This window comes from Triticum urartu, chromosome 1A (assembly GCF_056163025.1).
Source record: "Triticum urartu cultivar PI428250 chromosome 1A, HENAU_Tu73, whole genome shotgun sequence".
Taxonomy (NCBI): Eukaryota; Viridiplantae; Streptophyta; class Magnoliopsida; order Poales; family Poaceae; genus Triticum; species Triticum urartu.
Window position 1 is genome coordinate 19,367,253 of NC_141873.1, and position 12,787 is coordinate 19,380,039.

The 12,787-nt window shown below is 45.9% G+C and overlaps 1 pseudogene; it reads left to right on the forward strand.

Annotated features, from left to right (window-relative positions):
* The first annotated feature begins 356 nt into the window (after nucleotides 1-356).
* Nucleotides 357-1,812, forward strand: LOC147988514 (uncharacterized; annotated as a pseudogene).
* The last annotated feature ends 10,975 nt before the right edge of the window (nucleotides 1,813-12,787 follow it).

Genomic DNA, 12,787 nt, shown 5'->3' on the forward strand with positions numbered 1-12,787 from the left:
GTCTGGAGCGGAGCAGAAGAGGAGCAGCTGCTGGAGGAGAGTGTCGCCCCTGCTGGTGGTGGCCTGTACTGGAGCGGGAGAGGCAAGCCGCTGGTTGAGAGAGAAGAAGGCAGCTCATGGAAGAAGGCAGAGAAGGGGAATCCGGAGGGAGCTGCTTGGGGTAGATTTGGTCGCCTGTCACAGTGAAAAAGCAGAGACTGCTTGCTGTGTATAGAAGATAGGTGTACTGCAAGATTGGGAGGCCTCGTCTGGTACCTTGGTGTGTTTGTTGCTCCAGTACTACAAGGTGAGTGAGGTGAGTCTTGTTTTGAGGCTTGTACTGTGGTTTGCCTGTGTATTTGAGTGCTGCTGCAGCAATGGGGGAAAATCAAGGACTCCAGCAAGTGCTTGAGAAGTTGGTACAACTTCTCACAGAGAAGACCGGAGGCGGATCGCCCTCTGGTAGAGAGATGATACCTCATGCTGAAACTATGCAGAAGATAGAATTGATGCCGAATGATATTAAGAAATTACTTAAGTTGGTCACGAAGGGATTTGCTTATCCTAAAGACAAAGGGGTTAGAGAGCTTTGTTGAAGGAGAATCGACTGAGCTAGTGGGCAAGGCGAGTGCAGAATGGAGGAATTGGAATACCACCAATTCATTGGTGGTGGCATGGATGTTAAATTCTCTATCTCCGAGCATTGCTGCAACTGTTGATACAATCTCAAATGCCGTTGAGGTATGGAAAACTCTGTCGAAGCTATACTCTGGAAAAGGGAATGTGATGTTGATGGTGGAGACACAAGAGAGAGTTAGTGATCTGAGACAGGGGGAGCACACTGTAATGGAGTATGTTGCTGAGCTACAGCGATTATGGGCTGATCTAGATCACTTCGACCCTCTCGAGTTGCCACATGCAGATTTCATATCTACTGTTAAGAAGTGGATTGAACATAGGCGAGTGATCCAATTCCTCAAGGGTTTGAACTAATTTGAGGGAAGACGCACTACTATGTTCCACCAACCCACTCTCCCCACTTTGGAGGAAGCTATAGCAGCAATTGCACAATAGGAGGTCAGACTGAAGGTGATGAAGAACAATATAACAGCTCCATCTTGTCCTGCCTTCATAGTAAGGAATAGTGAGACTAGGGAGTGTTTCAACTGTGGTGAGACAGGGCACTTGAGTTGTGATTGTCATGCCCCGCGCGGGCCTACCCATGGAAGAGGGAGAGGAAAATGGCTGAGGTGGAACAAGAGGAGGTAGAGGTCGAGGATATAGGATTGGTCACAAAGCAAATGTGGCAGTCAATGAAGATGAATCCTCTGACAAAGTTGAGTTCTCTGTAAAAGAGTTAGAAGAGTTGAGGAAGTTGAAAAGGAAGATGGAGAATGCGGGGAATAAAGGTCAAGGAGACATCACATTTGGTGACTTTGCTCACTTTGCTTATGCCAATGAAGGTAATTGTGCCCACACATCTACTTCCTCACTAGTATCACAACTAGATTGGATCCTTGATTCAGGTGCATCTAAACATGTTGCGGGCACATCGAATGAGTTTGAGTCATATACTCAACATCCACCCACACGTAAGGAAACTATCCAAACAGCCGATGGCACCTCACAACCCGTTAAAGGCGTTGGCACAATACAATGCACACCACTTATTAAACTTTCATTGGTTTTGCATGTTCCTGCTTTTCCGGTCAATCTTGTGACAATGAGTGCTTTGATAGACGATTTGGATTGTCGAATAATATTTGACCAAAAAATATGTATAATTCAGGAGAGGCGAACAGGGAGGAAGCTTGGGACCGCAACCAGGCATGATGGGTTGTGGTACATGGATCGTGAGGATACAAACACCGCAACATCTACTGTGTTAGCAGTGATGATGGGAGAGAAAGAAGCTATTGTGATACTTCTACATTGTAGAATGGGACATATGTCTTTTGATAAAATTAGCAAAGTATATCCTGATGTAATGTGTGCGGTGGATAAGAGTAAGCTTTTGTGTGACGCTTGTGAGTTTGTTAAACACACAAGGAAGTCTTATGTAAATAGGGGTGTCGGTGTCAAAACCGGCGGATCTCGGGTAGGGGGTCCCGAACTGTGTGTCTAGGCGGATGGTAACAGGAGACAAGGGACACGATGTTTTTACCCAGGTTCGGGCCCTCTCGATGGAGGCAAAACCCTACTCCTGCTTGATTAATATTGATGATATGGGTAGTACAAGGGTAGATCTACCATGAGATCAAGGAGGCTAAACCCTAGAAGCTAGCCTATGGTATGATTATTGTGTTGTCCTACGGACTAAAACCCTCCGGTTTATATAGACACCCGATGGGGTTAGGGTTACACAGAGTCGGTTACAATGGTAGGAGATCTACATATCCGTATCGCCAAGCTTGCCTTCCACGCCAAGGAAAGTCCCTTCCGGACACGGGACGAACTCTTCAATCTTGTATCTTCATAGTCCAGGATTCCGGCCGAAGGTATAGTCCGGCTATCCGAACACCCCCTAATCCAGGACTCCCTCAGTAGCCCCTGAACCAGGCTGTTGGGGAACGTAGTAATTTCAAAAAATTTCCTACGCACACGCAAGATCATGGTGATGCATAGCAACGAGGGGAGAGTATGATCTACGTACCCTTGTAGATCGCAACGGAAGCGTTGACACAACGTAGAGGAAGTAGTCGTGCGTCTTCTTCCCGATCCGACCTATCCAAGCACCGTTACTCCGGCACCTCCGAGTTCTTAGCACACGTACAGCTCGATGATGATCCCTGGGCTCCGATCCAGCAAAGCTTCGGGGAGGAGTTCCGTCAGCACGACGGCGTGGTGACGATCTTGATGTATTACCGACGCAGGGCTTCGCCTAAGCACTGCAACGATATGATCGAGGTGGAATATGGTGGCAGGGGGCACCGCACACGGCTAAGGAACGATCTCAATGATCAACTTGTGTGTCTAGAGGTGCCCCCTGCCTCCGTATATAAAGGAGCCAAGGGGGAAGGGTGCGGCCAGCCCTATGGAGGCGCAGGAGGAGTCCTACTCCTACCGGGAGTAGGACTCCCCCCCAATCCTATTCCAAATAGGACTCCCAAGGGGGAAAGAGAGAGAGAGGTGGCCGGCCACCTCTCCTAGTCCTAATAGGACTAGGGGAGGGGGGAGGCGCGCAGCCCACTATGGGCAGCCCCTTTCACCTTTCCACTAAAGCCCAATAAGGCCCATATGACTCCCGGGGGGTTCCGGTAACCTTCCGGTAATCCGGTAAAATCCTGATTTCACCCGGAACACTTCCGATGTCCAAACATAGGCTTCCAATATATCAATCTTTATGTCTCGACCATTTCGAGACTCCTCGTCATGTCCGTGATCACATCCGGGACTCCGAACAACCTTCGGTACATCAAAATGCATAAACTCATAATAACTGTCATCGTAACGTTAAGCGTGCGGACCCTACGGTTCGAGAACAATGTAGACATGACCGAGACACGTCTCCGGTCAATAACCAATAGCGGGACCTGGATGCCCATATTGGCTCCTACATATTCTACGAAGATCTTTATCGGTCAGACCGCATAACAACATACGTTGTTCCCTTTGTCATCGGTATGTTACTTGCCCGAGATTCGATCGTCGGTATCCAATACCTAGTTCAATCTCGTTACCGGCAAGTCTCTTTACTCGTTCCGTAACACATCATCTCACAACTACCATATTAGTTGTAATGCTTGCAAGGCTTATGTGATGTGCATTACTGAGAGGGCCCAGAGATACCTCTCCGACAATCGGAGTGACAAAACCTAATCTCGAAATACGCCAACCCAACATGTACCATTGGAGACACCTGTAGTACTCCTTTATAATCACCCAGTTACGTTGTGATGTTTGGTAGTACCCAAAGTGTTCCTCCGGTAAACGGGAGTTGCATAATCTCATAGTTATAGGAACATGTATAAGTCATGAAGAAAGCAATAGCAACATACTAAACGATCGGGTGCTAAGCTAATGGAATGGGTCATGTCAATCAGATCATTCAACTAATGATGTGACCTCGTTAATCAAATAACAACTCCTTTGTCTATGGTTAGGAAACATAACCATCTTTGATTAACGAGCTAGTCTAGTAGAGGCATACTAGTGACACTTTGTTTATCTATGTATTCACACATGTATTATGTTTCCGGTTAATACAATTCTAGCATGAATAATAAACATTTATCATGATTATAAGGAAATAAATAATAACTTTATTATTGCCTCTAGGGCATATTTCCTTCAGTCTCCCACTTGCACTAGAGTCAATAATCTAGATTACACTGTAATGATTCTAACACCCATGGAGCTTTGGTGTTGATCATGTTTTGCTCGTGGAAGAGGCTTAGTCAACGGGTCTGCAACATTCAGATCCGTATGTATCTTGCAAATCTCTATGTCTCCCACCTGGACTAGATCCCGGATGGAGTTGAAGCGTCTCTTGATGTGCTTGGTCCTTTTGTGAAATCTGGATTCCTTTGCCAAGGCAATTGCACCAGTATTGCCACAAAAGATTTTCATTGGACCCGTTGCACTAGGTATGACACCTAGATCGGATATGAACTCCTTCATCCAGACTCCTTCGTTCGCTGCTTCCGAAGCAGCTATGTACTCCGCTTCACATGTAGATCCCGCTACGACGCTTTGTTTAGAACTGCACGAACTGACAGCTCCACCGTTTAATGTAAACACGTATTCGGTTTGCGATTTAGAATCGTCCGGATCAGTGTCAAAGCTTGCATTAACGTAACCTTTTACGGTGAGCTCTTTGTCACCTCCATATACGAGAAACATATCCTTAGTCCTTTTCAGGTATTTCAAGATGTTCTTGACCGCTGTCCAGTGATCCACTCCTGGATTACTTTGGTACCTCCCTGCTAAACTTATAGCAAGGCACACATCAGTTCTGGTACACAGCATTGCATACATGATAGATCCTATGGCTGATGCATAGGGAACATCTTTCATATTCTCTCTATCTTCTGCAGTGGTCGGGCATTGAGTCTTACTCAACTTCACACCTTGTAACACAGGCAAGAACCCTTTCTTTGCTTGATCCATTTTGAACTTCTTCAAAATTTTGTCAAGGTATGTGCTTTGTGAAAGTCCAATTAAGCGTCTTGATCTATCTCTATAGATCTTAATGCCTAATATGTAAGCAGCTTCACCGAGGTCTTTCATTGAAAAACTTTTGTTCAAGTATCCCTTTATGCTGTCCAGAAATTCTATATCATTTCCAATCAGCAATATGTCATCCACATATAATATCAGAAATGCTACAGAGCTCCCACTCACTTTCTTGTAAATACAGGCTTCTCCGAAAGTCAGTATAAAACCAAATGCTTTGATCACACTATCAAAACGTTTATTCCAACTCCGAGAGGCTTGCACCAGTCCATAAATGGATCGCTGGAGCTTGCACACTTTGTTAGCTCCCTTTGGATCGACAAAACCTTCCGGTTGCATCATATACAACTCTTCTTCTAGAAATCCATTCAGGAATGCAGTTTTGACATCCATCTGCCAAATTTCATAATCATAAAATGCGGCAATCGCTAACATGATTCGGACGGACTTAAGCATCGCTACGGGTGAGAAGGTCTCATCGTAGTCAATCCCTTGAACTTGCCGAAAACCTTTTGCGACAAGTCGAGCTTTGTAGACAGTAACATTACCATCAGCGTCAGTCTTCTTCTTAAAGATCCATTTATTCTCAATTGCTTGCCGATCATAGGGCAAGTCAACCAAAGTCCATACTTTGTTCTCATACATGGATCCCATCTCAGATTTCATGGCTTCAAGCCACTTTGCGGAATCTGGGCTCACCATCGCTTCTTCATAGTTCGTAGGTTCATCATGATCTAGTAGCATGACTTCCAGAACAGGATTACCGTACCACTCTGGTGCAGATCTTACTCTGGTTGATCTACGGGGTTCAGTAGTATCTTGATCTGAAGTTTCATGATCATTATCATTGGCTTCCTCACTAACTGGTGTAGGTGTCACTGAAACAGTTTTCTATGATGTACTACTTTCCATTAAGGGAGCAGGTACAGTTACCTCGTCAAGTTCTACTTTCCTCCCACTCACTTCTTTCGAGAGAAACTCCTTCTCTAGAAAGGATCCATTCTTAGCAACGAATGTCTTGCCTTCGGATTTGTGATAGAAGGTGTACCCAACAGTCTCCTTTGGGTATCCTATGAAGACACATTTCTCCGATTTGGGTTCGAGCTTATCAGGTTGAAGCTTTTTCACATAAGCATCGCAGCCCCAAACTTTAAGAAACGACAACTTTGGTTTCTTGCCAAACCACAGTTCATAAGGCGTCGTCTCAACGGATTTTGATGGTGCCCTATTTAACGTGAATGCGGCCGTCTCTAAAGGATAACCCCAAAACGATAGCGGTAAATCAGTAAGAGACATCATAGATCGCACCATATCCAGTAAAGTACGATTACGACGTTCGGACACACCATTACGCTGTGGTGTTCCGGGTGGCGTGAGTTGCGAAACTATTCCACAATTTTTCAAATGTACACCAAACTCGTAACTCAAATATTCTCCTCCACGATCAGATCGCAGAAACTTTATTTTCTTGTCACGATGATTTTCAACTTCACTCTGAAATTCTTTGAACTTTTTAAATGTTTCAGACTTATGTTTCATTAAGTAGATATACCCATATCTGCTTGAATCATCTGTGAAGGTGAGAAAATAACGATATCCGCCACGAGCCTCAATATTCATCGGACCACATACATCGGTATGTATGATTTCCAACAAATCTGTTGCTCTCTCCATAGTTCCGGAGAACGGTGTTTTAGTCATCTTGTCCATGAGGCACGGTTCGCAAGTACCAAGTGATTCATAATCAAGTGGTTCCAAAAGTCCATCGGTATGGATTTTCTTCATGCGCTTTACACCGATATGACCTAAACGACAGTGCCATAAATAAGTTGCACTTTCATTATCAACTCTGCATCTTTTGGTTTCAACATATGAATATGTGTATTACTACTATTGAGATTCAAAAGAATAGACCACTCTTCAAGGGTGCATGACCATAAAAGATATTACTCATATAAATAGAACAACCATTATTCTCTGATTTAAATGAATAACCGTCTCGCATTAAACAAGATCCAGATATAATGTTCATGCTCAACGCTGGCACCAAATAAAAATTATTTAGGTCTAATATTAATCCCGAAGGTAGATGTAAAGGTAGTGTGCCGACCGCGATCACATCGACTTTGGAACCGTTTCCCACACGCATCGTCACCTCGTCCTTTGCCAGTGCCCGTTTATTCCGTAGTCCCTGTTTCGAGTTGCAAATATTAGCAACATAACCAGTATCAAATAGCCAGGTGCTACTGCGAGCTCTAGTAAGGTACACATCAATAACATGTATATCACATATACCTTTGTTCACCTTGCCATCCTTCTTATCCGCCAAATACTTGGGGCAGTTCCGCTTCCAGTGACCAGTCTGCTTGCAGTAGAAGCACTCAGTTTCAGGCTTAGGTCCAGACTTGGGTTTCTTCTCCTGAGCAGCAACTTGCTTGCTGTTCTTCTTGAAGTTCCCCTTCTTCTTCCCTTTGCCCTTTTTCTTGAAACTAGTGGTCTTGTTAACCATCAACACTTGATGTGTTGGAAATATGCCCTAGAGGCAATAATAAATTAGTTATTATTATATTTCCTTGTTCATGATAATCGTTTATTATCCATGCTATAATTGTATTGATAGGAAACTCAGATACATGTGTGGATACATAGACAACACCATGTCCCTAGTGAGCCTCTAGTTGACTAGCTCGTTGATCAATAGATGGTTACGGTTTCCTGACCATGGACATTGGATGTCGTTGATAATGGGATCACATTATTAGGAGAATGATGTGATGGACAAGACCCAATCCTAAGCCTAGCACTAAGATCGTGTAGTTCGTATGCTAAAGCTTTTCTAATGTCAAGTATCATTTCCTTAGACCATGAGATTGTGCAACTCCCGGATACCGTAGGAATGCTTTGGGTGTGCCAAACGTCACAACGTAACTGGGTGGCTATAAAGGTACATTACAGGTATCTCCGAAAGTGTCTGTTGGGTTGGCACGAATCGAGACTGGGATTTGTCACTCCGTGTAAACGGAGAGGTATCTCTGGGCCCACTCGGTAGGACATCATCATAATGTGCACAATGTGATCAAGGAGTTGATCACGGGATGATGTGTTACGGAACGAGTAAAGAGACTTGCCGGTAACGAGATTGAACAAGGTATTGGGATACCGACGATCGAATCTCGGGCAAGTACAATACCGCTAGACAAAGGGAATTGTATACGGGATTGATTAAGTCCTTGACATCGTGGTTCATCCGATTAGATCATCGTGGAGCATGTGGGAGCCAACATGGGTATCCAGATCCCGCTGTTGGTAATTGACCGGAGAACGTCTCGGTCATGTCTGGATGTCTCCCGAACCCGTAGGGTCTACACACTTAAGGTTCGATGACGCTAGGGTTATAAAGGAAGCTTGTTTGTGGTTACCGAATGTTGTTCGAAGTCCCGGATGAGATCCCGGACGTTACGAGGAGTTCCGGAATGGTCCGGAAGTAAAGATTTATATATAGGAAGTCCTATTTCGGCCATCGGGGCAAGTTTCGGGGTCATCGGTATTGTACCGGGACCACCGGAAGGGTCCCGGGGGCCCACCGGGTGGGGCCACCTATCCCGGAGGGTCCCATGGGCTGAAGTGAGAAGGGATCCAGCCCAAAGTGGGCTGGGGCGCCACTTCCCCTAGGGCCCATGCGCCTAGGGTGAAAGGGGAACCCTAAGGAAGAGTCCCAAGGAGGGAAGGCACCTCCTAGGTGCCTTGGGGGGGAGGGAAACCTCCCCTGGCCGCCGCCCCCTCCTCAGATGGGATCTGAGGGGGCCGGCCCCCCTCCCCTTGGGCTCCCTATATATAGTGAGGGTAGGAGGGCCTCTTGATACACACCTTATGCCTTTGGTGCAGCCCCTCCCTCTCTCCCAAGTTCTTCTCCTCTCCCGTGGTGCTTGGCGAAGCCCTGCAGGATTGCCATGCTCCTCCACCACCACCACGCCGTTGTGCTGCTGCTGGATGGAGTCTTCCTCAACCTCTCCCTCTCTCCTTGCTGGATCATGGCATGGGAGACGTCACCGGGCTGTACGTGTGTTGAACGCGGAGGTGCCGTGCGTTCGGCACTTGATCATCGGTGATTTGGATCACGACGAGTACGACTCCATCAACCCCGTTCACTTGAACGCTTCCGCTTAGCGATCTACAAGGGTATGTAGATGCACTCTCCTTCCCCTCGTTGCTGGTCTCTCCATATATAGATCTTGGTGACACGTAGGAAAATTTTGAATTTCTGCTACGTTCCCCAACATGATGCTCCTTCTTGATTTCTACCTCCGCAGCTTTCAGCATTGCGAAGAGCTCGGGAATAGTCTTGTTCATCCCTTGCATATTATAGTTCATCACGAAGCTCTTGTAGCTTGGTGGCAGTGATTGGAGAATTCTGTCAATGACGCAATCATCCGGAAGATTAACTCCCAATTGAATCAAGTGATTATTATACCTAGACATTTTGAGTATATGCTCACTGACAGAACTGTTCTCCTCCATCTTGCAGCTATAGAACTTATTGGAGACTTCATATCTCTCAATCCGGGCATTTGCTTGAAATATTAACTTCAACTCCTGGAACATCTCATATGCTCCATGACGTTCAAAACGTCGTTGAAGTCCCGATTCTAAGCCGTAAAGCATGGCACACTGAACTATCGAGTAGTCATCAGCTTTGCTCTGCCAGACGTTCATAACATCTGGTGTTGCTCCAGCAGCAGGCCTGGCACCCAGCGGTGCTTCCAGGACGTAATTCTTCTGAGCAGCAATGAGGATAATCCTCAAGTTACAGACCCAGTCCGTATAATTGCTACCATCATATTTCAACTTTGCTTTCTCAAGGAACGCATTAAAATTCAACGGAACAACAGCACGCGCCATCTATCTACAATCAACATAAAAAAGTAAGATACTATCAGGTACTAAGTTCATGATAAGTTTAAGTTCAATTAATCAAATTACTTAAGAACTCCCACTTAGATAGACATCCCTCTAATCTTCTAAGTGATTACGTGATCCAAATCAACTAAACCATAACCGATCATCACGTGAGATGGAGTAGTTTTCAATGGTGAACATCGTTATGTTGATCATATCTACTATATGATTCACGCTCGACCTTTCGGTCTCCGTGTTCCAAGGCCATATCTGCATATGCTAGGCTCGTCAAGTTTAACCTGAGTATTCTGCGTGTGCAAAACTGGCTTGCACCCGTTGTAGATGGACGTAGAGCTTATCACACCCGATCATCACGTGGTGTCTGGGCACAACAAACTTTGGCAACGGTGCATACTCAGGGAGAACACTTCTTGATAATTGAGTGAGAGATCATCTTATAATGCTACCGTCAATCAAAGCAAGATAAGATGCATAAAAAAGATAAACATCACATGCAATCAATATAAGTGATATGATATGGCCATCATCATCTTGTGCTTGTGATCTCTATCTCCGAAGCACCGTCATGATCACCATCGTCACCGGCGCGACACCTTGATCTCCATCGTAGCATTGTTGTTGTCTCGCCAATCTTATGCTTCCACGACTATCACTACCGTTTAGTAATAAAGTAAAGCATTACATCGCGATTGCATTGCATACAATAAAGCGACAACCATATGGCTCCTGCCAGTTGCCGATAACTCGGTTACAAAACATGATCATCTCATACAATAAAATCATGCCTTGACCATATCACATCACAACATGCCCTGCAAAAACAAGTTAGACGTCCTCTACTTTGTTGTTGCAAGTTTTACGTGGCTGCTACGGGCTTAAGCAAGAACCAATCTCACCTACGCATCAAAACCACAACGATAGTTTGTCAAATAGACTCCGTTTTAACCTTCGCAAGGACCGGGCGTAGCCATACTTGGTTCAACTAAAGTTGGAGAGACAGTCGCCCGCAAGCCACCTGTGTGCAAGGCACGTCGGGGGAACCGGTCTCGCGTAAGCGTACGCGTAAGGTTGGTCCGGGTCGTCTCGTCCAACAATGCCGCCGAACCAAAGTATGACATGCTGGTAGGCAGTATGACTTATATCGCCCACAACTCACTTGTGTTCTACTCGTGCATATAACATCAACATAAATAACCTAGGCTCGGATGCCACTGTTGGGGAACGTAGTAATTTCAAAAAATTTCCTACGCACACGCAAGATCATGGTGATGCATAGCAACGAGGGGAGAGTATGATCTACGTACCCTTGTAGATCGCAACGGAAGCGTTGACACAACGTAGAGGAAGTAGTCGTACGTCTTCTTCCCGATCCGACCGATCCAAGCACCGTTACTCCGGCACCTCTGAGTTCTTAGCACACGTACAGCTCGATGACGATCCCTGGGCTCCGATCCAGCAAAGCTTCGGGGAGGAGTTCCGTCAGCACGACGGCGTGGTGACGATCTTGATGTATTACCGACGCAGGGCTTCGCCTAAGCACTACAACGATATGATCGAGGTGGAATATGGTGGCAGGGGGCACCGCACACGGCTAAGGAACGATCTCAATGATCAACTTGTGTGTCTAGAGGTGCCCCCTGCCTCCGTATATAAAGGAGCCAAGGGGGAGGGGTGCGGCCAGCCCTATGGAGGCGCAGGAGGAGTCCTACTCCTACCGGGAGTAGGACTGCCCCCCAATCCTATTCCAAATAGGACTCCCAAGGGGGAAAGAGAGAGAGAGGTGGCCGGCCACCTCTCCTAGTCCTAATAGGACTAGGGGAGGGGGGAGGCGCGCAGCCCACTATGGGCAGCCCCTTTCACCTTTCCACTAAAGCCCAATAAGGCCCATATGACTCCCGGGGGGTTCCGGTAACCTTCCGGTAATCCGGTAAAATCCTGATTTCACCCGGAACACTTCCGATGTCCAAACATAGGCTTCCAATATATCAATCTTTATGTCTCGACCATTTCGAGACTCCTCGTCATGTCCGTGATCACATCCGGGACTCCGAACAACCTTCGGTACATCAAAATGCATAAACTCATAATAACTGTCATCGTAACGTTAAGCGTGCGGACCCTACGGTTCGAGAACAATGTAGACATGAACGAGACACGTCTCCGGTCAATAACCAATAGCGGGACCTGGATGCCCATATTGGCTCCTACATATTCTACGAAGATCTTTATCGGTCAGACCGCATAACAACATACGTTGTTCCCTTTGTCATCGGTATGTTACTTGCCCGAGATTCAATCGTCGGTATCCAATACCTAGTTCAATCTCGTTACCGGCAAGTCTCTTTACTCGTTCCGTAACACATCATCTCACAACTACCATATTAGTTGTAATTCTTGCAAGGCTTATGTGATGTGCATTACCGAGAGGGCCCAGAGATACCTCTCCGACAATCGGAGTGACAAAACCTAATCTCGAAATATGCCAACCCAACATGTACCATTGGAGACACCTGTAGTACTCCTTTATAATCACCCAGTTACGTTGTGACGTTTGGTAGTACCCAAAGTGTTCCTCCGGTAAACGGGAGTTGCATAATCTCATAGTTATAGGAACATGTATAAGTCATGAAGAAAGCAATAGCAACATACTAAACGATCGGGTGCTAAGCTAATGGAATGGGTCATGTCAATCAGATCATTCAACTAATGATGTGAC